The sequence below is a fragment of the Amblyomma mixtum genome, chromosome 3 (genome assembly GCF_055824585.1).
Source record: "Amblyomma mixtum isolate Tamu chromosome 3, ASM5582458v1, whole genome shotgun sequence".
NCBI classification, from domain to species: domain Eukaryota; kingdom Metazoa; phylum Arthropoda; class Arachnida; order Ixodida; family Ixodidae; genus Amblyomma; species Amblyomma mixtum.
This window is the reverse complement of record NC_143014.1, coordinates 257,214,406-257,242,045: the sequence shown is the minus strand read 5'-3', so window position 1 is coordinate 257,242,045 and position 27,640 is coordinate 257,214,406. Positions and strand designations below refer to the sequence as shown.

The window sequence follows — 27,640 nt, the reverse complement described above, 5'->3', positions numbered from 1 at the left end:
GCCAATCAGCTTTCGCTGACTAATGTGCTAAGCCAGCAAACTTAGATACAATAATTTTTAGCTCTTTTCCAGCTTATAAGACCTCTACTTTCAGTGACAGCTGTCACTTTGTATTGAGAATGAGGCACCCCATCGATAGAGGCCAACTTCTATTTGTCCTCAGTGTCCCCTTAACATCAAGAGCTTTCAAACAGGTAACATGTCACCAAACACCCGCTGAGCAAAGCTGCTGTTCACTACTATAACAGTAGCAGCTTCTACAGCAATGGGCACGAGAACAAAAATTTACTTCACAAAAGTGGCTTCGGCAATACCACTGCGTACCATGTCTCCAACAGTTATGCGGCCGTGTGTGATATAATAGGTGCTGATGCCAAATAAGGGCTGTGATGTGTACTCTTTGAGCCCATCCTCAGACTTGTCCACTCAGTACCTGCAAGGCACAAAGAAAGCGAAATGTAGTAGAGCCACAAATAATGAATACTTTACTTCATTAGAACATGTAAAGCATTAAGAAAAGCATTTACAATAAAAATGGTCTAAATAAAAGTATTATTAAATGAAGTTTCATGCACTGAAGCTGCATTCAAGCTATCAGGCACCCCGTATTAGAGAGTTCTGATTAGTTTCAATCACATGGGGTTAAATATGCACTGAAATTCAGTAAACAGCTGTTTCTGACTTCACAGAAACACTACTGTTGCAGCTGGGAATTTAATGCTCATAAAAATTAATAGTGGACATTTAACGCATAAACGCATGTAAGCGCTACACCTGTGAATGGGCCGCACCCCGTTTTCCCGAAGGAAACGTTTAAAAGAAAATAAATCCGTGTAAGGGCCACACCCGAACTTTCCATGACCCAGGTGGGAATAGCCTCCTAAATGCATGCGCCGTGGCCTCCACGATCGGCTCCAGCTGCGAGCAATGGTGCGCTTGATTGTGGAGGCCACGCATGCACCATAGCCTCCGAGGCCATTCACGCACACAGGAGCTTCCAAGTGTCGTCCATGGATGGCGCCCGAGGTTATAGTCACCATCATTGCCAACTTTTTCCTCCGCCACGACCTTCCGCTATCCTCATCTGCATCAGTATCGCTTTTGTGGTGTGTTCGCCGTAGTTGTAGTGGTTGTGGCTTCCATGTGCTGCCACCGAGCGTAGCAGTTTTAGCACGGTGGGCAAGCACCACAAAAGCTGCATGGCTGGGAGTTAGTTCTCGAACATGACAAACGTGCGGCGGGCAGGAAATTCGACGTAGTCGAGGAGTGCATCTGATGATGGTGCAACCAAAAGGATTCAATGAGAAACACAGGCTGAAAAAGCCTGCTTTCCGAGGCAAGCCGTGCGAGTTTCCTGAACTGGAAGAGCTGCTATGCTATGTGATGGAAGTGCGAAACAACGGCTACACGTTGACAGTGGATATGCTGCACGGATTCTTTTGGTATGAGCGCGCACCAGAGCACAGCACCAGCTCAGAGTTGAAATACTCCGCGAGTGACAATTCAACGCAGAATAAATGCCGCTCATTGCTTGATTGGCGTCTTTTTACTTTAAAAAAAAAAAATTCGCACATCGCATATTTGGGCCGCACCCCAAAAATTGGCCCTAAAATCAGGAAAAAAAAGTGCGGCCCTTACACACGTTTATACGGTAATCAAGTTAGTTTTTTTATTCACTTATTTCATTTATAATTTTTTTCTCTATAGCTCCTACATGGGGATGCAGTATTTTCAAATAAATAAATAAATAAGCACACTGAAGACAAGTACAGCAGAAGGGTGGAGAAGTGCCAGTGTGTGTTTCATCCTTTCTGTTGTCCCGGTCATCAGCACACTGACTTAAAAGTAAAAAATAAAAATGAACCTATAAGCTCATTCAAAGTCGAAGAATTCCACAGGCACTAAACTACCATGGTAGGTTAGCTACGCAAAGAATGGTAGGCTTACTTCGGCAAGTTGACCAAGGGTTCCTTGTCAGTCCTGATGCCTGCATCTTGGTACTGATGTACAATTCTTGCAGGATAGGTTCAGTACACACTGCTAGATTAATGTAAGTATTGCTCCTATGATGTGGTGACCCAGCAATCGCCACACACACACTGGCAGAAGTAGGAAGAATGGACATAAAACCTTGTTGTGCGATGTGAAAAGGCCATCTCTGCATCAGCAATCCTCATGTGCTCCCAGTGGTCCTAAACATAGCAGAGCTGTGCAGTCTCCTCACAGTCATGTCAAGGACTCAGCAAGCCATGTGTACTCATTCACCTCTGCATAAGCTTCACACCCATCAATAAAAAGGGCTCGTCGAAAATTGCGCTGGCCGATGTTGCTGCCTGGAGGAAGCTTTGGCAGGAGCTCTTCAAGAGATGCCTTTGAGAGGACGTGGAATGCTGACTCGTCGTGGCAGGCAACCTGGAATACATTCCATAGAAACTACATGATGTGTGCACAAGGTTCTTGCATGAAAGAGTACCATTTCTTTTTCAGCCTTATTATGAGAGATATAGGAAGAGGGAAAGAACACTGAGGAAATACATAAGAGATTCTAAACAACAAATTGGCTTTTCTGCCCATTTTCTCAAATGAAAGCAGTTCTTTTTAGATCATTACATTAAATTAGGAGAACACATGCCAAAATGTTGCTAAGAGAAGTTAGTGGCTTCACCTTTGGCCAAGAACATGCTTGAAACTATTTCTGTCATCTGGGATGCCAATACGACTATGCATACAAAAACACCAAAACCTGGAGAAGTGTGAATACAATAGAAGGCCTACAAACGTATCTTGGTAAAAATTTTGCAGCAGTAGTATGGGTGTATCATCCAATAAATGCACTTCTGCAGAAATTTTATTCTCTTCAGTAATAGCACAGTTACAGGTCACACAATCAAGCAATTTCTCCATGCTTTTTGCAGTCCCATTCTTTCCAAGACATTTCTCGGACATGTCAAGCAACTAGCCTATGCCAGATATTTTCACCTTCTCCTCCTCTTGACGAACAAAATGAAGCTGCCTCGAAGGCCTGTGCCATATGCCCATGTTGTGCCAGGGGCATGTTCCCACTCAGTGGGTCATGCTACACCAGGGGTTCTCAAAGAAGGTGCCCCAGAACCATAGGGCTCCTTGGAGTGCTTTTTAGGTTCCTCAAGCATCTAAATCCTTGCATGCCTCAACTGCCGAATTTCTTTTGCCCACTTTATTTCCGGGCTAATCAGGCAGGAATTATTTATTGCAGATTACTACACTTACACAGGCAGTCATTAAATTTGGGCATTTTTTTTAAGGGCCATGTGCGTGCATGCTCTCTTTTGCATGCATGTCGGGCAGGAAGACAGCGAAGCCAAGAAGGCTCTCGTTGCTCTTCAGCACCTTTTGAATGCCACTGGGGTTCCACAAGGGACAAGAGGAGCCCTGTGCTATAGTAAAACAATTACTACAACAGCAGAGCTAAGCTGCATGGTAGAGTGTGAGCAGTGGAGCTGAAATGGCGCTGTACTAGCACCTACTGCAGCGACGGTGCACCAGCAAACATGCAATAAAGCCATATCGTACAGAAAGGAGCAAGCAAAGTGAAAGAATGTAACAACACATTGCTAAACACAGATGAAGACAGACTAGAGTGCAAGGCTAAAAGGCCTGTTTCTTCACACTGGAAAACAAATGGCCCGGTAAAAAGCAGACCAGATGCCAAAAAAAAGCACATTGCCCATCAATCGGGATGATGGACCAGTAAAATGCTTGGGTATGTAGCAAATGAATCTGTCACGTCACCAGCAGAAGACATGGACAAAAATTACAGCCTTATGTCTATGTCAAGAGGGTGCTTGAGTAGGCTTTGAATTTTGATTCTTTACCACAAATCGCTGCACAAATGGCCTTAATATTTTGCAGCAATGCTAACCACCAAATCTGCAAACTGAACTTAGTAACTTGAAATCCCCCATCCTAGTCATGGATTCTTTAGCCAGCGTAACAGACCTTGCAGTCATTAAAATTTGGCTGCTTGAACAAGTGAGTTCACAGCTAGTGACACAGGGTGCCCAGCAGTGTTATACCATGCTTATAGAGTAATATCTTTTGGAGCCCACGTTTTTGCACTCTGAAACTTCCCAGAGCGACTGCTGTGAGGAACAATGGCTAAAATTTTTTAGTACTAGCTGTGAACTCACTTGTTCAATTAAGTAGCCAAATTTGAATGTCTGCAAGGTCTGTTGCGCTGGCTAAAGAACCCTTTGCTACGATGGGGCATTAGAAATGAGCAAGTTCAGTGTGTAGATCAGGTGGTTATCATTGTTTCAAAATATTAGGGCATTTGTACCGTGATTGGCGGTAAAAAATCGAAATCCCAGGACAGTCATGCACCCTTTTGAGACAGACAAAGGGGAATTTTTGATGTCTTCTGCCAGTGACATGACAGATGCCCCTGCTACATCAGAGATGTCCAAGCATTTTATTATCCCATCTCATGGGTGATGTGCTAGTCCAATTAATGACACCATGAACTATTATGCCAGTGGCTGCATCAACAGCAATGGTGTACAAATGCACCTTAGTGCATTTTGCTGAGACCAAGCAGACTGCAATTCTTTTATGACTGCCATGTTATGGAAAGAAAGTCATTCATATCGAAAAATGCATTATACCACATACCACAGCTGAACGGTTTATCGCTTGGCCAAGCGTCTCCTGGTCAAGAATGATCCACACAAGCCGGATGTCCTCTTTCTGGAGGTACTCCCTTAGCCATTGTGATGCTTCCACAGACACCTCCACTGCTGTGTAGCTGTACGTTCGCATTCTGCATGCAAGATGTGAATAGCATTATGACAGAACAAACAACCAAAGAAAGTCTGCAACTCCAGTCTCATGCAAACAGAAACATCTAAAAGAATGGAAGACAATGCAGGTATGATGCCTTAATGCAAGTCCTTTGACCACATGTACACTATGCAAGTGCTCTGCCCCTCCCCGAAAAATCAAAATGAGAATTTTAGACAGCTTTTGCAACTGTTGCACTCATCTTGTAAGTGACATACAGCCTGGCACACATCTGTTCCACTGAAGCCAAGCAGTGGACTAAACGGACCGCACACTTTTCAGGAGCATCAAACATGCCATCTGCTGAGCCTGTTGGTGACTGCCTTTTCAGCAACCTGCTCACACCTGCAAGACATTATGTGCACCTGGCCACCACTGTGGGCTGTACACAGAAATGCTTTTCACATCTGCTTACTTGTGGTCCAAGGAAACTAATGTTTGATCCTGAGTGGGCACAAAGTGCTCTGCCATATTTTTTCATCAGCCAAGATCTAGACGGCTACCCTGCAGCAGCTCAGTTTGAAGTGCTCCTTCCAAGCATGCAATTTCTGCATGGTAAATGCCCAACAGCATTCGATATCTCTGAAACCTGTGGCTCAGCCTGCAACTTCCATGGTTGCTTCCCAGAGGGGATCCAACCGCACATGTATGAGTCATCACGGCTGTTCTTGTCAGCATGAGGTGCCAATGAACTAAGTGGTACGCAGTGCTGATACTGCATCTACAATGGTGGAGCAATTTGGTGTTTGCATAACGTTCTGCTTCCAATTTCAGCACTCGTCTTAAGGAACTGTTGAAATACATCAAAACGCCTTTGGAGACAAATTCAGGAGTGGGGCCTGCCAGTTGTTATACGAGCCTTACCCTGGCCTCGTGTTCGGTATTTCAAGGATGAAATGCTTGTGAACATGGGTGTGTGACCCCATCTTGAGCTGATCAGAAACATATTAGTCATGGGCACTGTGTGGCCAAGTTGCCCTTGCGCCATTAAAATAAAAACATTATGATCACCACTTCTTTTCTTAGGTTTAGTGATCATAGCACTAGAGAAACAAAGTATTAAATGTTCATAAATTGCAAATTTCACTAAGTGGCACAAGACTGGAACAGTTCAATATTATAAATACTTAGGTGTTTATTTTGATACCGATATGCATTCGAAAACTCAAATTTCACAAATGTGCACCAAACTCGCACGAAGATGTTATCTCTTATTTAAAGCACGTGAACTTTTTTAATAAGGGAGTAATTACTCATTTACATCCACCCGAGCGCAGCCATACGGCTACAAAGGAAAGCTATACAGCTTTCTCAGAAACTTCGTAGTTAAAGAAAAATTCGTCCTGGTCCGGGGTTCGTACCCGGGACCACCGCTTCACCGGAGCAGTCGCTCTATCAACTGAGCTAACCGGGACGGCAAGCTTATGGTAGGGCGAGAGCAATTGATCAATAACTCGAAGTGGGAACTGTGTTGGTCAAATGTTTAGGGGAATCCCCCAAGGTGGACTAGATTTGTAATAAGGGAGTAATTACTCATTGACATCCACCCGAGCGTAGCCATATGGCTACAAAGGAAAGCTACAAAGCTACAAAGGAGTCAATGAGTAATTACTCCCTTATTACCAATCTACTCCACCTTGGGGAATTCCCCTCAACATTTGGTGGACTTTTTTACTTTTGAGATTTTATTCATGCTTTATTTTTCATTCATACACAGTCATATTAACTATTGCAGAGTCTTATGGTGGTACATATTCGACTTACCTTGAGCCCCTTATGAGGCAACAGAAATGAACATTACGGATTTTAACTTACTGAATCGTACATAGCACACTACTTTCTCATTCTCGCTAGTTCCCATTCGGCCTTATGCAATTTCTAAGATTTCCAAAATAATTCACACGATTATACAAACCAATTAACCAGTTCCATTATACATGCTTACATTACCGCAAAGAAAGAGCAGGGTGCAACAAGTCAGAATTTTAACTTGCCTGTATGCCAGAACTTATATGGCAAAAGCTTATTAGAATTTATGGGCGTGCTGATATGAGACAAATTACCTAAAGATGTCAAGCAATTTACCAAGTTTAGTGCTGCTCTAAAGAGGTTTGCATAAAATAACTACTGGACACTTCTCATTTCCCCCAAGGCATAGTTTGTTGCTTTTCCAGTACACTCCCATGTACTGCCATGTACGTATTTTGCTATGTATTCAAGTGCGTATTTGTTCCTTGAAATGATGCTCTATACTCTTAGTTGTGTACTGTACTATAAAAAGTGGTAACTCGTTAAGTATTTTGTTCAGTTATACTGTTGTGCATGCCACACAGTGAACTTAATTTTTTATTGGAACTGCATCTAGCCTTTAGCTATGGGTACAACAAGCAGTTTTTCATCTCCAACAGTTCATGTCTTTTATAAATAAATAACACGGCAAAAATGTCAAAAATGTTGTAACTAGTGTGCATTTTAGCAATGTTTCATTCAGGGCTAGTAACCTCATAGTTACAGTAGAATATTTAGCTCAACATAAAGGACTACTCAAGAGAGTAGACGGCAGGTAAGCTAACTCATTCCTTCGTCCTCTCCAGTGTGCTGTGCTAAGAATCCTGCCCTGAAATGGTGTGCATCGTCGGAAGCCTTCCACTAGTTAAGTGCCTGAAATTGCGGAACAGGCGAAAAATGACCAACGGAATAAGGATGGCCAACTAACTGTCACTAAACCAGATAATGACCTTAGCAGCAGATAATCCACTGTTTTTAAAATTTTGACACAGAATGATGCAACTGGACAAACAACTGAAGCTGTGGAAATTGACTGACCAGCAGCTTGACTACAGGAGCACATCTTGCCATCTTGCAATAGCACATTCATAATGTCTTGAGCGGTATTTTTCAATGAAACAGCGTCACCCAGGATTGCTAACCTTCTATAGACAAGAGATGCTTGCCATCTAAACACAACTTCTGGCTGCCACAAAAGAAGAAATGTCATTTAAAAACTAGGACATTCAAGAGGTTTCAGGCAATCAACAGATAAAAAAGGACAATGCAACACATCAGCTAACGGCCACCCAAAAAGAGAATTCATCGGCACACTTTGAGATGAGAAAGGAATGTGCAGCTATGCATCAGTGTACCAGGCTGAGAACTTATTTAGGAAATAAAAAAAAGGCTGGATACTTCCCATGCAAACCTTGAATTTGAGCTCCAACAAGTGATACAACACAATCAGCATTAAGAGAAAGAAGGAATAAGCAACTTCAACCTGTGATGGCTAACTTGTTCATTAAAACAATTTGTGCATTTGTAATGACGATCACATTAGTCACCAACAGAGAGGCACTCACAACCTTTGAGCTTAATAGATGGGGTGTTTGTAAAGAACACTGTTATTATTAGAGTTTTGCAAATTTGGAAGAACTTGTTGTATCAGAAAGCCAAAAAGATGCAACTGAATGCATACTATTTATGATGATCATTCAGTCTGTCTATTTATTTGGTCTAGATACAGCAAGGCCAGTAATCCACACACCAGAATGCATTTTTGGCACCTCAAGGTTTGGATTAAAAAACTGCCTGTATACGTATAAACGCGTGTAAGGGCCGCACCCATGTATGGGCCGCACCCTGTTTTCCCGAAGAAAATGATAAAAAAAATAAATCCGTGTAAGGGCCGCACCCGAACTTTCCATGACCCAGGCGGGAATAGCCTTCTAAATGCATGCGCTGTGGCCTCTGCGATCGGCTCCGGCTGCGAACAACGGTGCACTCGATCGCGGCGCACTTCATTGCGGAGGCCAAGAACATGCACAAGAGCTTTCAAAAAACGTCCATGGATGGCGCCCGAGGCCAGTCATCATCGTCATTTTTTTTTTCCGCCGCGACTTTCCGCTATCCAGATCGGCATCAGTATCGCCAGCTCCACCCTTTTGTGGCGTGTTAGGGTATAGTGTACTAGAAAATGGGGTAATGTGTTCAGGGAGGACTCAAAGCTATCGCTGTTGATGTCGAAAGCCACGAAACCGGAAAAGTTACTTGTGGAAAAGGCCGTAAAGTTTAAATCATGATTGAAGTCTCCAAAGGCTCCAAAAGATGGTAGCAAAATCACCTGAAGCAAAAAATGCTGTGAGATTCAACTCTGGTACCAGTGCTGCTATTGAGCAAACAAAGCAGAAGGAAATGTCTGTCACTTCCATGAATTTCACAGCTTACTGTTTTAACAGAACTATGCTAAGGTGTTGATCAGAGGGTGTATAAACAACACAGTCATTCATACAAAGAATGCATGGAAAGTGTCAACATCTATGACCTATGTAACAACAACATGACCCCTTTCATGTGCATGTCTGCACAACGTAGCTTTGGAAAGGGAAGCAGCTTGAAATAAGTAGCCCCCAAGAGATGTGCAATCCCAAAGGGAGCCATGGTCGACTGAGATGGTAAACCTTCCAAGTGGTGAGCATGACAAGATGCAATGTACACAGTCAAAGCAGGAGCTTTATGATGCAGTGACAATGGGAGGCTGCTATGCCTTGGGCTACAGATGACATGGACAAAGAGCCGGATGGCAACAAAGGAATGATGACCACAAAACAATGGAATGACAAGCACTTGACTATCTTCACTGTACACAGCAGATGCCCTGCTAGTAAATGTTATCACGCCTCAAATACAGAGACACTAGCTTGCACATCTCAGCTGCATTTCCATGACCGAAAGTCAGAAGAAAAAAAAACTGAGAAAAGTACAGAATCAAAGAAGAAAATACCGTAAGTGAAACTCCACTTTAGATTCTTACAAATTTTAAGCGAGCAGATGGCAATGGCACCATTGCTTTACTACTTGCGTAGGCAACTTAATGTGGGAGCATTTGAAAATGTGTGCCTCTGTCATTCGTTTCCTTGCATGCATTGAAAAAAAAACATCAATTCAGAACCCTTCTGCGATGCTCTGTACTGAAAATTAATCATCCTAGCGAAACCACAGGGCCAAAAACTGAAGTATTGTTATGTATACTGCGCATGTGAAAAAGTTTGTCACAATATTGTGGGCGGCTTGATGTTGGGTTGGCGCCGAAGTTATAATTAATCGGGCCAACCTGCCCACCACTGCACTCTCCGTAAGTTCGGAGGGGGAGGAGCGACAAACCTCTCCACCCCGCGTACGCAAGATGAGGTTAGACTGCTGACCGGCGATAGGGGCCACGCCTGATTAGCCGTTGACTGGAGGCATGAGGCGTAGGCAAGTTTCTTTAGAAAGCCCTTTACTCGAGCAAACAACCGCAACCAAAAGGGTACAAAACAAGCCAAGCAAAATAGCGGTAATGCACAGGCGTGACGCGAACAACAAGCACAAAATCAGAACACAAACACAAACAACTATTAACAAGAAGAGGAAAACATCAGAGTGAGAGCTATACAGCAACGCTACACGATTAAAGCAATGTACAAAGAATAGGACGAGAACCGCGACAGAACAAAGAAAAGAGTGGAGCGAGTGGTGAGAAACGGTGGCTTAGCTGCGTAGTGGCAAGGTCCGGTCGCAGGGAGCGTCAGGCTGCGGAAGCGCGCGGTGCTGATGGGGGGTTGCGGATACGGGCGAACTTGGGTCACGGGTCACGCGTCTTCCACGCGTCTTTCGGGGCCGCCGTCACCGCGCTCTACGCGTCAGACACCCGCCTAGGCTCGCTTGCCGACCACTTCCCTGGGTGACCTCACACACGTCCGTACGCACCGAAATCTCCAAGCCAACTCACTCGGTCGTGATTTTCCCGCCACCGCGTTCCCGTGACAAACCACAAAAAAACAAACAAAAGCAAACGAATCCTCTCGGCCCCGTGCACCAACGATTTACAGATGTTGAGAAGGGGGAGAAGAAACACGAAGAAACTGAAGGGGACGTGAAGGAGAGCTACAGTCCTAACGAGAAGCCTTCGAAGGTCGTGAATAGGGGGTGGGGGCATTCAACCGGCCGCTTCCCGTCCGTACCTCGTGAAAGCACTCGCTTCCTGGCGGTAATCCTGAGGAGGGGGCGGCGTAGCCTTGACCCCCAAGCGTTGCGAGGGGTCAACCGCCCACACGGGGGGAGGCAAAATCATTGCCGCTGCGTCGCGACATGCCCGCATACAACCGGCGCCGTGGCCAGCCGTGGTCACTTTGGTCGGAGAAGAAAAAAGAAAGAACGCACTTTGTGACAAAGTTACATTCCCTCCTCTCTGCTAAGCTGGGGCTTCGGTGAAAGTTTCTCAATATTTTATATCTTTTCTGGCCTCAAAAAAATATTTCACTTCACACTGCACAAAATTCAGAAGTAATGTTAAAGTGACAGCTCCATTTTTGTGGAAACAAATGAAGCATAAAGAAAGGACAGCATAAAAATTGTCAAATGCTACTGCAAGTTACGAAAATCATTCGTTTAGATCAAAACGATTTTAATTTTTTTACAAAGCAGACATCAGACCTGTGTAAGCAGTTGGTATTTATCAGTGCCCAATCCATAACAAATCACTCCTGCTTCAGTCTCAGCCACACATGCAACATCAGTTCAAATACATCAGAACTTTACTTGACGATAGACAGTTTGCAAATGAAGGAATGAGAGCTGATCTGAGTTGATGTGGACCTATCAACATTACATTCAAAAGCTTAATTCCAAAAATCTGCCAATTACCTAATGGTCTAACCATGCTGTGTAAGGTAGAGGAAGTGTACAGATGGAACAACCCATTGTTTGCATATCACTGAGACAACAGGCAAATGCTACCTACGAGGCATGGAAGCTCAGACAAGGATGTTTCAGGAATACATTAGTCTTTGGGGGACATTCTCCTGAGAGATGAAAGCATGACTCACTAACAAATTATTTTTCTGCTCTTTATGATATCCTGTTTTGAGGCTAGTCACCGCGTTTTAAATAACTACCAGACCCCTTGCCCCTCTCTGGAACTACAGCAGTATCATGCCCCCAACTTCTCAGCCCACTTGAACACCTCCCTCATGTGCTAGCAGGTGAGCACAGGAGTTTTCATTTATGACATTATAACACTGGTGATGCTGAAGCTCTGCAAAATGCTCAGAATCCTGCCTATTATTTTTTAACATACCAAGCTGTGCAATTTCTTCTCAATAACACACTTCACTGACTAGTTTTGTTAAGATACCTGTTCGTAGCACCATTAATTTAGTTTGCATGGCCAGTTCCCCATACCTAGAGTTGCTATTTTACCTCAATTTCAGCTTCTCTTGATTCATGTAAGCTAAAGTGTAGCAATCCAGAAAACTTGCAAGACCACTGCAGTAGCTCATATCCAAGTTTTCAACAGTTAATCTTAATAAACATCAGCAAACAAAATATTTATTAGATCTAAGCTTACTGGTTTAGTGCATTATCTGAAAGCTGATTGGCATTAGCAGCCAAGAGGTCTGGAGTGGCAGGCCCACTTTGACGTCTCACAGGCCCGATTTGGCATCTATATACTCGTGTGCATACTTGGCCTTCTTTTGCTAGCAGTCTTCGGTTCAATTGCAACACCGGCACACTTCACGGATCCCAGGGTCCCCTTGCATGAAGCAAATAGTCTAGTTCCCAGTGTTGTCTTATTAGCAGTCTAAACACTCCATAGGTTTTGAGGTAAGCAAAGGCACATAAGTGGCTCACTGGGATGCCTGGATGGCACTGAGAGGTGACAGTGGTGTCCACCGAAGGATTGATACCGGTGTGGGCCTTTTCTTTTCTCAAAACCATTGAAGGATTTCGACTCCGTTAGCTCCGAGGAAAGAAAAGGCACACAACTGGCTCCGTGGGTCAGTGGACACCTAAATCACACTTTGAGGTACGTGGTGGTGGGGTACACCTACACGTTATGCGTAACAAGCTTCACAGCTGCCACTGCATACCTTAAATAGCTTCTACTAGATGACTTGCACAAAGCTATTACAGCTTTTGCTGTAAAACAACAAAAAGATGACCCATTTCTTAGGCATGTAAATATACTTCAGACCGCAGTAAAACAACTGCGAGGACAGTCACCACCATGCAGTATAAATTTGTTTTCAAAAGTTTTTTTTGTAATTTAAGTTTTGTTTATTTTGACTGCCTTTATTTACTCCTGACAAAACATAAATCAACACACTTCTCTACAAAGGAAAAGGTAGCTTTAAGCCAGTTGTGCACTAATTACCATTCATGAAGTACCTATCAAGAAGTACCAAAGTCCCAATCATGAAACCTTGCCCTTTGAGCTCTCTCACCCTTACAGCACCACAATAAAGAACTAAGATAAATAATCATGAAAGCCACTCACAATATAATGGCAGCTGCCAAATGAGAAACTTGAACAAATGTCTGCTTTTTCATTAAAAGGCCATATAGCAACATGTGGTTGCAGATTGCAATAACAGAAATGGTTTGGTTTATGGTTTTTATGGGGGTTTAACGTCCCAAAGTGACTCAGGCTATGAGGGACGCCGTAGTGAAGAGTTGAGGAAATTTCGACCACCTGGGGTTCTTTGATGTGTACTGACATCGCACAGTACACAGGCCTCTAGAATATCGCCTCCGTTGAAATTCAACCAACGTGGCTGGGATCAAACCCGCGTCTTTGGGGCCAGCAGCTGAGCGCCATAAACCACTGAGCCACCACGCCGGCCTCCAATAACAGAAATAAATACGGAACAAGTTATTCTTAATTTGTCATCTCCCCTACATTTTGATACATTTGAGTTCATGCAATTTTCGCACTGATGGATAAACTTAATGAAATCATACTTCTGATAAATGAATTATGTTTCAATCTATTTGGTCACGTGCTACAGTGAACAAAAATCTCCTTAAAAGGACTCCTCAGTATCCATAAAAGAAACACACGTCATAGACCACCTTGTCATAATTTAAATAAGTGTGCTTCGGAGGATGAATCTTCTGTTTGAATGCCAGCTGTTCCCTGTAAAGGGCAAAAGCAGCTTCAGGCTTCGTTTCTATGGCCTATTTTTAATCAACCACTTTCGAGTAGCAGTCCTGGACCTTTTCTCTGATTTTTCAGTTTCATCTTGCTATTTAGATGATGTGTTATGAGGTTAGGCATGTACCACACATTACCGTGCACCACGTTTGTGATGCGTGCCACGCACAGGCAAGCACGGCTGCTCATCCATCTATATGAGGCTGGAGTCCATCGTGACAAGGGCAGTCAGGGAGGGAGTGAGGGGGGGAATATGGCATTCACAGTGTTGGAATATCTGGGTGCAGTAAGCAATCGTAGGGTGTGGTGGTGTGCAGTAGGGGATTGGTGGCGGTGGAGTGTGGTGTGCATGAATGATAACGCCGATGAGAACACCACGATTCTGTCGAATGTTCCCAAACGTGTGGCACTGAAAAGCATTACTGAGTGACAAACAAGCAAGCAAGAATTGCAGGTGATATTCGAACCTGTCCTTGAGTTCCTTGTAGACTGGGCCCGCTGGAGTGCAGTCCACGTAGGGCACCTCGATTCCAGCGACTGACTTGATGGGGTAGATGAAAATGTTGGCCAAGCTTCCCACAGGCACAAAGCTATTCCTATTTGCAGCCTCGTGCTTCAGCAAAAGGTAAGCTGTGGCTGCAGTAGCTCCGCCCACTCTTGCAGCTGTCAGGGCAATGGCACCTATCTGGGGGGATCTCAAGACTGAAGATGCCATTGCACGCTGTGAGGTCAGAATACACGGGCCCCTCCTGAAAAAGAGAACAAAAATAGTCTTCAAAATTTTGACAACAGCACGCAGCCTCAGTTAAGCACTGAAATTTTGCTGAGGGATTTGGTGGCTAACAACCAGAGATAAATTCTCATTCTAGGGCAAGAAAAACAACAGATACACATGCCTTATGGTGATGGCATGATGTCATAGCTGGTGTTGTATAACAAAGATGACTTGAAAAGGCTGCCTCAATAAAGCTCCACACATACTTCTCCATGCTGAGAAATGCAGCCATTGTAGCGTGCAATGAATACTTGCAACGTGCACCTGCAGTGATTGGCAACCTCACTGAGTGCCTGAGAATGCCTTACAGCACATCCCTGTGCAACTAGAAGGTGTCTCATCACCCGTGTATGCAGTAAATATAAAAACACATCTTTTTAAGCAAGGAAAAGGCATTACAAAGTTGACAACACAGCACTGCCAACAGTACCAGAGGTAGCGATGAATGCTAGTCTGGTTGTCTCGGGAACAGCAGTCCTATCACCCATTCCATTTAATTATAACAACAAAATAAAGCGAAAAAAGGCATGCAGCAGTGAAAAGCTGAATGTAGAGGCCAATTTACTCAAGACTGATCCCTCATTTTCTCAGGTCACTAAAACCACAAACGCACAGAGTAGCGCTACTGAAAAATGAAAACTGGCACCCCCGAAACAGGAATGTCTCAATAAAGTTAGCACAAGCATGAGTGCTGTGTCGCAATCCAGTCGTCAAGTAATGATACCAGCAGAGGCAGCACACACACCCCCTTATATTTGAAGAATTTCAGGTGATCATGACTGGTACGAATGATGGAGCTGAAATAAAATTTTTTCCCAACATGTGTCCTTTAAACTTTTGTGGCCTGGTCCAATGTGGCACATACACATTCCAATCGTTTTATGCCTGACGTCTTTCAGTTGCCGCCCACCTTATCAACCCATATCAGTAGAAATGATACAAAAGAATGCTGAAGGAAAAGTAACAGCTACCTGCAATGAAACTGACATACCTATTGCTCATATTTCCAGGCAAGACATGCATGTGTCAATCAATGTCCTGACGGACAGTGCGTGAATGCGGTATAGACCTCATGCTTTATCAGAACGATTTGTTCACCTTTGTGCCCAGAATTATTTCCCATGTGGTTTAGGTGCCTCACAATAACTCTTCATTATAAAGTATCACAAGGGAAACACAAAATCAAAACAACAAATAGATGGTTACAAGCTGACAGCTGTCTTCTTCAAAAGAAAAATGCAACACTTATCAGCTTTCATTTCTCCAAAATATCTCTCAATAATCCACATCAATAATCACCTTTCCCACTACGGCTATCAGTGCTTCATGTGAAAAGCTGAAAAGCTTTGTGATGGCACATATATCTATTAGGGAAGAATATTTAGAAGGCAGTAAACAGTTCTGCATAATAGGTTGCATACACTTTGTCTGGTGTACTGAACAATGACGATGTTGTTCATGTTTTCAGATACGATGAGGATTTTCTTATACTCATGAAGAAATGGAGTGATTTTTTGTATGACGATGCCACTGTGCATCATTAAATATCATTAAGGCTAACACCTCAGGTTTAACCTTTACCCATAAGCTCCCAGTCGACAACATTCTCCAGTTCCTGGACCTTAAGTTCACCTTCTCTCATGACCATGTGTGTTGGTGTTTCTGCTCCCGCAACCTAGCGATTCCGCACACTCTGAAACCATTAAAAGTTAGTTAGTTATAAGGGGTTTTATGGCGCATAAGCAACTATGGCTATCATGCGCCAAACACAAGAAACCATTAAAAGGGCTATTGGTAAACAGATTCCTGAGAAGGCTTTAAAAAAGTTCTGTACACATGCCATGGAAACCAGCTTCGACATGCAGATTTCAAGGTTGAAAAAGGCTGCTTTTCCTGAAGTGATTGTACTGGCAGCAGTTCAAACGTTGGCAAAGAAGTTAAAATCCACTCAGAATGTAAACACTGGTGTAGCTATCAAAAACAGCAGGCCAGTCGTAATTCCCTATGTCCACAGGACTGCACACAATCTCAAGAAAGTAGGAAACAAGCAAGGCGCCCCACTGGTTTTCTGGCCACCTAGAAAGCTGGGTCACCTTTACGCCATCATTAGAGGGCACACCACCGAAAAGAAACAACGTGGCTACGGTTTTAAGCACAATAACCCCTACTTGGCCTGCCAAGTTGGCGTTGTTTATCTGATTCCCATCACATGTGGCAAAGTCTACACAAGGCATACAGGCCGCTTCGTCAATATTCGCACTAGTGAACATGAGGGATCTTCTAGCAGCATTTTTCATCAAACAAAAAGGACAATAAGTGATACATCAATCAGACTATATAAGAGAGCACACTTCCTTGACAGCATGATGACGTAAAACATATATTTTTTTTAACACTCTGTGCAATTGTGATACCCGTGAGCGCCTGCGCCGACATGCATATATTTTTAAATGTCTGCTCTTTGAGTAAATCAGTTGCTAGTTTGCGCTTCCCCCGTCTTTTAAGTGATTGTCTCTTTTGTGCCACCCATCTTTATGCTACTATGAACCAACTTGAATAATAGCTCATCTTGCTGTTCAGCTCGTTTGTCAGTCTACTGGCTGATGTCCCTGTAATATTTCGCTAAAAAACAGCCACCCAAACGGATCCCGCACAGAGTAGTTCGCCAACACTTGCTGACAACGCCTCAAAATGCAACGCCAAGGTCACGTTCGTTACCGCCTGAGTGCAGCAGCCAAATTTTCTAACAATAAGATGGTCAGGAAAGGTTTGAAATAACCGCGCCAGCCAAATGCCGTCGAAGAGCCAGTAGGTCCCCGCACTCCTGTGCTAGCGCAGATGACGCAGGCTGTCCGTGGTGAATTCGTGATCTACAGACGTCCCCTCTTCGCTGCAAGATAGCAACCAAGGATTACGTAAGCACACAGTCGTTGATCCGAAGGTGAAGGCATTTTTGCGCAGACGACGGAGGGACAAAGCGCACAAGCTGTGTTGACGCGCTACTAGTGCTACTTCCCACACACACACACACACACAGCGCGCGAACCATAGAGAAAGAACGAATAAGAGAGGACACTCCCAGACCCCAGCAGCCCAATCGATTGTAGCGCACCTAGCGGTTGGTGAGAGCAACTGGCCCAGACTTCGTGTTTCGGTTTCACTGGCGCGAATTTCGAATTGCTTGCGCGTTACCCACGTTTGGCTGTGGCCGGAAGCAAACAGAATGCTGAGCTTAATCCCTTGTGCCAATTGCGTCGTGCCAAAATTATTTGAGCGTAAGTTGTACAGACAACACAACTATAAAACAAGCAGCTTTCGATTCATAAATCAACAAGGGCTCTTTGTGTCTGGCGGACTTGTCTCCTGTTCGGAGCAAGTGGTGGTTCAACATGCAGCATTTAATAAACAGACGGAGTGTCGAGGAAACTATTTATTCCAGGGCAAAAAAGAGAATGAGCACATAAAAGCTGCACACAAACCGAGGCCAGCATGGTTTCTTAATATAGGCAAATCTACCTCGTCTCTTAATATAGGCAAATCTGAAAGTATTAACATAGAAGACAAAAGACAGGTAGTCACGATAGACACTAGGCACGGCCAGCTTTGTGAGCTTCGTGTGGCCAGGTTCCATGAAATCTTTTGCAGTGAAATGGTCACTGCAAACCCTGTATGTGGCATACAGTAGGTTGGCCGGCTTTCTCAGAAGGTCGTCTGTTCCAGTGTCCTGCACCCATGCTGTCATCCTGCAATGACGATGATGTACAGCCTTTGTCAAAAGTTTAGAGCCCAGGGGGTCTGCTTCTGGGCCACATTGCTTTGCTCGTAATGCGTCCTCAGCATCCCAAATCACTTGAAGGTAAGAAGATTTTTGGTCCTGCTCCCTCCGATGCGTAGGACTTCCATTAGTGCTAGAGGAGCGCCACAATAGTGCTTAGAAGCAAACCCCCTGGGCTCTAAACTTTTGACAAAGGCTGTACATAGCGTAAGAGTAATTGCTTGAATAATATTCTTACACTTGGTACCACAAGATGTTTGTACCAGAGGCAGTTAAAATAGCCACACTTTAAGGAATAAAAAATTGTGGGGTATGCAGAAAGCTTATGACAGGCACTTACGAAAAAGCATGCTTTCTTGAGGGGGTCTTGAATTAACACCTACGCCGATTGAAATCAGACAAAGCCAAAAGTTGAAAGCCTTGCTTACATATCCTTTTTGCGGCTTTTTGTACGGCTTATCTAAAATAAAAAAATTTAGTCGCTCCGCCACTGCAAGCATTCCGAAATAATGGCTACAATACTTACTAACCTGTAGTGGTAATAATATACAATACTTTAAACTCAAATGAAGAAGCTATTATGCCCAAGCTCTCCAATTATGAAGCTAGCGCTATAAATGTGAATAAATGAGTTTTGTTTTCACTCCTACTGCACAAATAGTGAGCGTAAAGAAATCCAAAACATAAGAAAACTCAATGCACCTGCTGTCCCGTGGTATACGGAAGAAACTAGTCCCTGGCTTCTTGTGCATTCTGCCGTTGTTCTGGCACCACGACACAGAGCAGTAGCTACCGTAGGGAAGGTCCGCCAGATGGCATGGCAGCGTGTTCTGAAGGATGTTAATGCATGCATGTATTATTCTGAATAATCAAAACAATATAGCAAGTCATAGCTACGCTAAAACTGATTTCAATATAACAGCAAATCGCGCCACAATACAATATCGCTGCCACACAAATACACGCAGTACACTTTGAGTCTAAATAGGAGTTGAACGCAGGCGCAGTAACATATACCCGAAACATACATATACGAGCCCTTTCAGGATTTGAAATACGCGCCACGTCCAACCTGCTGGATGCCAACGACGAGCCGCATGCGACAAACGCAACGACGGGAAGCAGGAGCCAATGCGAGCGCAGAGAGCGGCAGCGTCATGATGACGTAGAGCGCGAGGCTCAGGGCCCTCGGGGCCGAGCCATGCCGGGCCGGTCGCGTGTTTCCGTTTGCTAGCCGCTACAGACAAGCCCAATGTTGGCCACGCCCGTTCCCGACAAGTGCATTGTTGCCAAAACAGACGCTGCAGCCAAGTTCAGTGTTGCTCACGCCCGTTCCCGACAAATGCAATGTTGCCAAGGTGTTGTCTGCTGTTGCCATGACGCCCAAACAGACGCCCCGCTGGGTGAATGCTAGGGAGCCTACATGTTGCGCGCCACCGTCTTTTTACATGTAGGCTCTCCAGTGAATGAAAATGCAGCGCCGCGTCTTTCCTGGTCCAAGTGTATTGTAGCAACGTTTGCATGGCCTGCATATGTGCGAAAATTATCGGTGAGTGGTTCAGCGGTAGAGTGAGATTCCTGGCCTTTCAAGCCAGCATTGGTGGCACTTGTTTTGATTGTCGGTGATTTGACTGTGTAACTGTCGCTTTTTTGAGTCTTTTCTCTTAGCGGGTTTCGTGTAAAGTCCACGGCGGAGTGGTTTTTGTATGATGTAGGTTTTGAGCGTATATTTTCGTGCTTTACTGCAAAAATTGTCGTGACAGCCCGTACTCATTGTGCCGGATCCCATTCTTCGTCTTAGGTTGTGGCACAATTTTTTCAAATTGCTGAATCGTCAAACTCATATCTATCTCAGACCTCTCATGAAAGCTGCAGTTACGGATGACGTTGTCGCAAAACTGAAATAAGGGAGCTGGAGTCAGGTAACCTAGAACCATGCCTAGAACAGTGCATTGGGCTGTAAGATCATTTCCTGTAGACATTGTTGCCTTTCAGTTTCATGATGGCATATACCTGTTGTCTTATCTTATATTGGACACAGGAATGATGATACGTCCACACAAAGTACTAGTGTTAAACGGTTCCGAGTGCAAACAGTAGGCGTTAGTAATATTGCACCCACTGCTCTGTGTGTAATCTGAGATGGATGTGGCAGCCACATATTTTCTGCAATCTGTGATTTTGTTGGTAGTTCCTAAGCATAGATGATCTGAAAGTGCAAGCGTCTCTCATCTAGAGACCAGCTTTCCATGCTTGGCATATGTGCTTGCTCCTTTTCTCCAATGCATAATGACTCTTTTGGTGTAAATCGTTGATGGAAACAGCGCTGCTAGCGATTTTTTTAGACAATTTACAACTTCTACATTGACACTTTGTTCCTCAATTCAATAATGAAAAAGTTAGCTAATTATGCTGAACTAATTAATTAACTTTGAAGCACAAAAAAAAACTGCAGACTAGGTCCATATAGGTCGGCACACTCACTCTTGAGTGCACTCATATCAGCTCACATGTGAGTGAGTGGTCGTGCGTGTGAGTGGACGCGAGTGTGAGTGCGAGTGAGTGTGGGTGGTGATGGGTGTGAGTGCGAATGAGTGGACATGAGTGTGAGTGAGAAGTTGTGATTGCTAGTGAGTGATCGTTGTGAATGCAAGTGGTCATGAGTGTGAGGGTAAGTCGTGAGTGCGAGTGGTTAAGAGCGTGAGTAGACATGAGTACGACTGTGAGTGAGTGGTTACGAGTGTGAGTTGACATGAGTGTGAATGCGAGTGAGTGGTTACGAGTGTGAGTGCACATGAGTGTGAGTACGAGTGAGTGGATGTGAGTGGATGTGAGGGTGAGTGGCTGTGAGTGTGAATGTTATTGAGACACCCCCCATGGTGCCGAGGTATGACTAGGTCACATGACTCTGGACTACCCTCAGTTGGTCTCACGCAGCTAGGACATTCTGTGTTTTTTAAAAGCTTGGATACTTTTAGCTGGGGCACCTCGTATATGACGCATGATAAAATATGGTAGATAGCAACTGCATACCGGAAAAAGGTGCAGTGGGAATAAACAATCATAACAAAACATTTTATTAAGCATGCTCAATTTTACAAACGTATTAAGGAGCACCGCAAAAAGAGAGCACAATACTATATAAAAGCACTCAAGCAATAAAAGCCGTACATAATAAACACAGGGTTCATTGGCATGGCAAATGAAGGTATTTAAAAAGTACACACTTTTTCAAGTTTTTATGGAATGATGCTTCTGTACTCGATGATTTGATGATTGTTAGTAGTGAGTTCCAGACACAAATTAATAAAACATAAATGAACAAAATGAATAATGAATAAAAACGAAATATCATCATTTTTCAAGCCAGGTATAGGGCTGTTGTCCTCACCAATAGCTCTCACGTATTCCAATTACTCCGGGGAATTAAATGCCTTGTACTTTTGGTACACTTACTGCTAACTTTGCATAAGGGTTCCTAAGTCAGCACTGAACCGTAGTTTATGTCAAGCTTGCCTAGAGAATAAACTCTTGCCAGGACAGAAGCATTGCATATTTGAAACACTTTCTCTGCAATTTATTTATTTATTTATTTAGAGCATATTGCAGTTCCAGTGAAGGGCCCTGGCAGGAGGGGCACAATAAGCAGAAAACAAATTTGTACAAGTCAAGTCATGAAACAAAAGCAATTCAATGAACGGCCTGTTCTAAAGCAGCAGTGTCAACTGCTGATGATGGTGGTAGCTGATTCCACTCGGTAATGGTGCGGGGAAAAAAAGAAAATTTGGATATGTTAGTTGTAGCAGCTCTGCATGCACCACACTTGTTCGTTTTCGTTCGATGTTATATGAAACTAGTTGGGACGATGTGCTGTCTTTAAAAGACGTGAATGACGCATATAATGCTTTTTTGTTCAAAGTTAAAACTGTCTATGATAAATGTTTTCCACTAGTCCATCCGCGCAAACGCAATCCAAAGAAGCCGTGGGTTACGCAAGAACTGCTGCACAAAATAAGGACCAAAGAGAAAATGTTTGCGCAATTCATGAAATCACGGGAGCCTTCCAAGCTTGAGAAATATAAGAAATACCGAAACCAGCTGAATAGAGAATTGCGAACTGCTAAGCTAAGCTATTTTAGTAATGCGTTTTCAGTGGGGTCCAATAGAAGTGTTCACAACCAGTGGAACCAACTGAACAAATGACTAAATCGCACCTCAAAAACAACTATTACGACAATAGTGAAAGATGGTATACCAATAGGTGGGGAGGTACTGTGTAATGAATGTAATAATTACTTTGTTAACATAACCAAAGCACTATGCTGTCCCTCTGACACACCTGTGGGTTACGCGTATAATACACCATGCATTCCTGAATCCCTGTTCATGTATCCCACTGATGAAGGTGAAACAGTGACAGTGTTTAGAAATCTAAGAAATAGCAGAGCTGAAGATAAAGATGGCTTTCAGATCAAACCCTTCAAATTTGCAGTTGACATACTAGCTCCAATACTAATGCATATCTATAATCTAGCCATAGAATCTGGCGTGTTTCCAAAAGAAATGCAGGTAGCAAAAGTGGCTGTCATTCACAAAGGTGGTGCTACCTCAGATATGGCTAACTACAGGCCTATTTCCAGTCTTTCTATATTATCCAAAGGTCTGGAAAAGATTATTTATGTGAGAATCAATACTTTTCTAGCCAAACATTCAGTTCTATCAGACAGTCAGTTTGATTTCAGAAAACAAAGGTCCATGGAAACGGCACTAATTAAGCAAAAAGAACTAATAATAAATGCGTTTGAGGAAAAGCTCCTTGTACTAGGAATATTTGTTGATTTTTTCAAAGCATTTCACCTGCTTAATCATGCTTTACTGGTACATAAACTCAATAACTATGGAATTAGAGGTAACAGCTTATCTTTAATTGAATCATATCTGAAATATCTTAAACAAATCAACCTTGCAAGCTATCCTCTCTGGTGTACCACAAGGCAGCATTCTGGGCCCCCTATTATTTAATATTTACATTAATGATATATTTTCTGCTCCCCATCCTCTCAACATAATAGCGTATGCAGACGACCTCAAAATGCTTTCCTCAGGTAACACAGAAACAGACCTGCTAGAACACGGCAATAAGTTCTTAGAATTCCTGCGTCAATGGTCCTTTAAGAACTACCTAAGGGTAAACATCACGAAGACAAAAGCAATAATATTCTGAGCTAAAAACAGAATGGTGCGTGCAAATTTTGACCTTTGGTTAGCAAACAAAAAAATTGATGTCGTGCCAGCTGTGAAATGTCTTGGTGTTGTTTGGACCGAATCACTTAATTGGGATAAACATACTGAGAATATCTGTGCTAAAATAAACAAGATTAATGGCATCCTATGCAGCCAGAAGCATACACTTCCATTAATTTACAATGCATTAATATTGCCACATATAACTTATTGTCTCATGGTCTGGGGGACAACAACCAAGCAAAAACAAATGAAAATTCTAATGGCGCAAAAACGAGCAATTAGATTAATAGCTAATGTGCTGTGGTGTACTCATACGGGTTCCTACTTTGTAAGGTTCAGTATAATGAAAATCTCTGAGTTATTCCCATTCAAGTTAATCTCTATGTATAAAAATGCTGTTTCAACTAAGAATGATTTCCTCTTATCAAGTTTCAACCTCATTCGTTCGATTCCATCTTATAACACACGGAACAAAATGTTATGGTCTGTACCTTTCTTGCGCACTACATACGGTAAGCAGTCACTGACATACAGTCTACCACATTACCCCAATATTGTGCACAAGAACAACATCATACTTGAAAAGACTTCACGGCATAAATTAATAACACTTATTCCTTTGTTTCAATGTGCATAATTTTTGACGTCATGATTAGAACATATACATATAGCTTTGTGTATCTACTTTCTACTTGATTTGTATCTCGGTTGATTATAAATGCGTTTCCTGTACATAAATATTTTTAGCAGTTTCTTTTGTCAAATAATGTCGAGTGATAACAGAGGCATAACGTCATGCAAATGTTAATGTATATATTTTGTGGCTGTATTTTCTTTTGTGCTTGTGAGTGCGCTCTTCCACTGCTGTTATGATTAGCTGCCAGGCGATACCACCGGCAGAGGGCGCAGGGTGGCCCTCAAGCTGCACCAACGCAGCTTTTTGCCTTGCGTCCTCTCTCCTCTGTTACTAATGTAACCTTGTGAGAGTTAATAAAGATGTATGTATGTATGTATATGTATGTTTTAGTTAAAAATGCAGAATCAAGCCTGCCTTTCACAAATGCACAGAACTGTCTCAAAGAGGAAGCTTACTGAAGCGTTTTAACACACAAGGGACAAAAACACTGACTGGGCTGCTTTACCAATGGCTGTTCTGACAGAGTTGCTCGATGGGAATGCTTACAAGGTGATCTTGAGGCCCAAGATCAGATTATGTTTGATTTGTGCAGCAAGCATATACTTTCTAGAAAGCCCAAGAGGGAACCTAAACTCAAATGTCAGCATGTGTTAGTTAATCCTCTAGGTCATCCTGCTAGGATTGCAGCCACAGCAAAAAAAATGTGAAGTTGCTTCCATGCATGTTGCACAAAGCATTATCTATCCTAAGTTTCTGTGTACTCCATAAATGCAGAAAGATGACCCCGAGAAACTGCCAGAAGGCCCATGTTAGGTCCAACAGGTTTGCAGCATAAGAATCCAGGTATCTTAAAGCTTCCTGCTAAATTTCATTCCATTGCAAAGAAAGTAACTTCGAACACTCTGTGGACTGCAGCTACTAGCCTACTAAATGTACCTATTAATTGAAACAGGTGCAGTCAGACTTCACAGCCTTGGCAAAAGAAAAATAGGAAATTGGAAAGGGGTAGGTAATGCAGCCAGCACTACAGCAGAAACCCTCCCATAACCAAACAGTAAACATGAACATTCATCGTGAGAGTCACTGAATGGAAGAACTGTAAAGTGAGAGTGTGATTGATTTGTGTCCTAAGTCTGTGTACACAATGCTCTATAAAAAGTATCGTTACAACAGGATGCATATATTCTCAAAGACTGAATAGAAAATTCCTGTTGACAGTGTCAGCATGGAGCCTCTTGTTTTGTTTTGAGTTTCAGATTGCTATCTGTTTTGAGGCAAGGAGAATGTTGGGGAATGGAAGATGCCCTTGGAGTGCACATTCAAAATGTAGTCCATTAAGGGAAACACCCAAGGTGAAGTACATTTCAATTAGGCAGTAATTACTCATGAGTTTGTACTTGATCGCAATTATACGGTTGTAGAGCAAAGCTAAACAGCTTTCTCAGAACCTTTGCAGCAGAAGGGAAATCTGTCTTAGTCTGGCGACAGAGCCAGAGACCACTGCCTGCCTGGGCAGTCACTCTACATTTAAGCTAACCAGGGTGCCTAGCAGATGCCATGGTGAGGCCGAATTGATCAGCAACCCAAAGCAAGAGCGGTGTTAGTCTCGCTCTGAGTTGTTGATCAATTAGCTCTCTTTATCTAAATGGTGTGAAGCTTCTGACACCATGAGACACTGTGCAGGAAATAGTTGGGGATAGCCCTTGGCCTTTTGCTTCTGACAGCCTATGCAAAAGTTCTCGAGGAAGCATGGTCACATTGCATTAAGTGTATGTCTCTTCAGTCTTCTTTAGATGCTTTAAATTAATCCGGAGCCCTCCACTAAGACGACCCTTGTAGCCAGCGGGCTCTTTTGGGATGTTAAACCGTACAATTTACAATTTTTTTCACGCGCGGGATGCTGGAGCCATAGATGGGGCCGAGACAAAGTCAAGAAGAGAGGCAATCCATTGATCTTTACGCTGCTCACGAGGCATGACGCAGGTGGTGAGTGAAGGCACAGCGGAGTGGAGGGCGGAGAGGCTGGCAAGCTCGGCCGGGAGCGGGACAGGGCATCAGTGTCCTGGTGCTTGCGGCCCGACCAATAAACAACACGTATGTTTTATTCTTGTAGACGGAAAGCCCATCGAGCAAGGCCGCCGGAGCGAAGAAAGCCAACATAGGGCATGGTGGTTGGTGATCACGTGAAAATGACGCCCATAGAGATAAAGTCTAAACTTGCCAAGGGCCCAGGCAATGGCCAAGCACTCTTTTTCTGTCACGGAGTAGCTGGATCCGGCTTTCATGATGGTGCGACTGGCGTAAGCAATGACACATTGTTCGAAGCCAGACTTGCGTTGGGTGAGCACAGCCCTGAGGCCAATGCCACTGGCATCCGTGTGTGGTTGGAGCTTGCGGGTCGAAGTGATGCAAGATGGGTGGTGCCATGAGGAGACTTCGCAAGGTGTTGTAGGCGTTGTCACAGGAAGGCGACCAACTCGAAAAAATCCACGTTGCTGCCGAGAAGCTGAGTTAAAGGGGCAACAATGGCCACAAAGTTGCGACTAAAATAAGAACAGAGGCCTAGGAAGCTGCGCAGTTCCTTAATGCAAGTAGGTTTTGGAAATGCAGTCACAGCATGAAGTTTGGCGGGGTCGGGGCAGACGCCCCCTTTTGACACACAGCGTGGCCTAAAATTTTCAGTTCACGAGCAGCAAATCGACACTTCTTTAAGTTCAGCTGAAGGCCGGCATCCGTGAGGCAGGTTAAGACGTGCTTCAGCCAGGATTGATGAGTCGCAAAGTCGGGCGAAAAGATCACAATGTCGTCGAGATAACGGAGGCACAACTTCCACTTCAGGCCGCACAGAATGGTGTCCATCATGCGCTCAAAATAGCTGGAGCATTACAGAGGCCAAAAGGCATGACATTAAATTCATACAGGCCATCAGGGGTCACAAATGCGGTTTTAGGGCGATCGTTGGCTGCCATGGTGACCTGCCAGTAGCCAGAGCATATATCGAGAGAAGAGAAAAGTTCCGCTCCTTGAAAGCAGTCCAGAGCATCATCAATGCGGGGAAGAGGGTAAACATCCTTTTGCGTGATTCAGGTGGCGGTAATCAATGCAGAAGCGAATAGAGCCATCTTTCTTCTTCTCGAGTACCACGGGTGAGGCCCAGGGACTGTGTGAGGCCTGAATCACGCCACTCTGAAGCATGGTGTCAACTTGTTGTTGAATAACTTAGCGCTCACTGGTGGAGACACAATATGGGTGCTGACGCAGAGGGGCGTGGTCACTGGTGTCGATGTGGTGGGCGAGAGTCAACGTGCAGGTCAAAGTGGGTTGGTGTAAATCGAAGGAGGAACGAAAGTGATGAAGCAGTGCGAGAAGTTGAGTGCGTTGAGGTGCAGGGAGAGAGGCGTTGATGGAGGGAAGGAAAACGTC

General features: G+C 43.8%; 1 pseudogene; it reads right to left on the bottom strand.

Moving 5' to 3' along the window:
* Window positions 1-290: 290 nt before the first annotated feature.
* Window positions 291-14,498, bottom strand: LOC149354491 (mitochondrial amidoxime-reducing component 1-like; annotated as a pseudogene).
* Window positions 14,499-27,640: the final 13,142 nt, after the last annotated feature.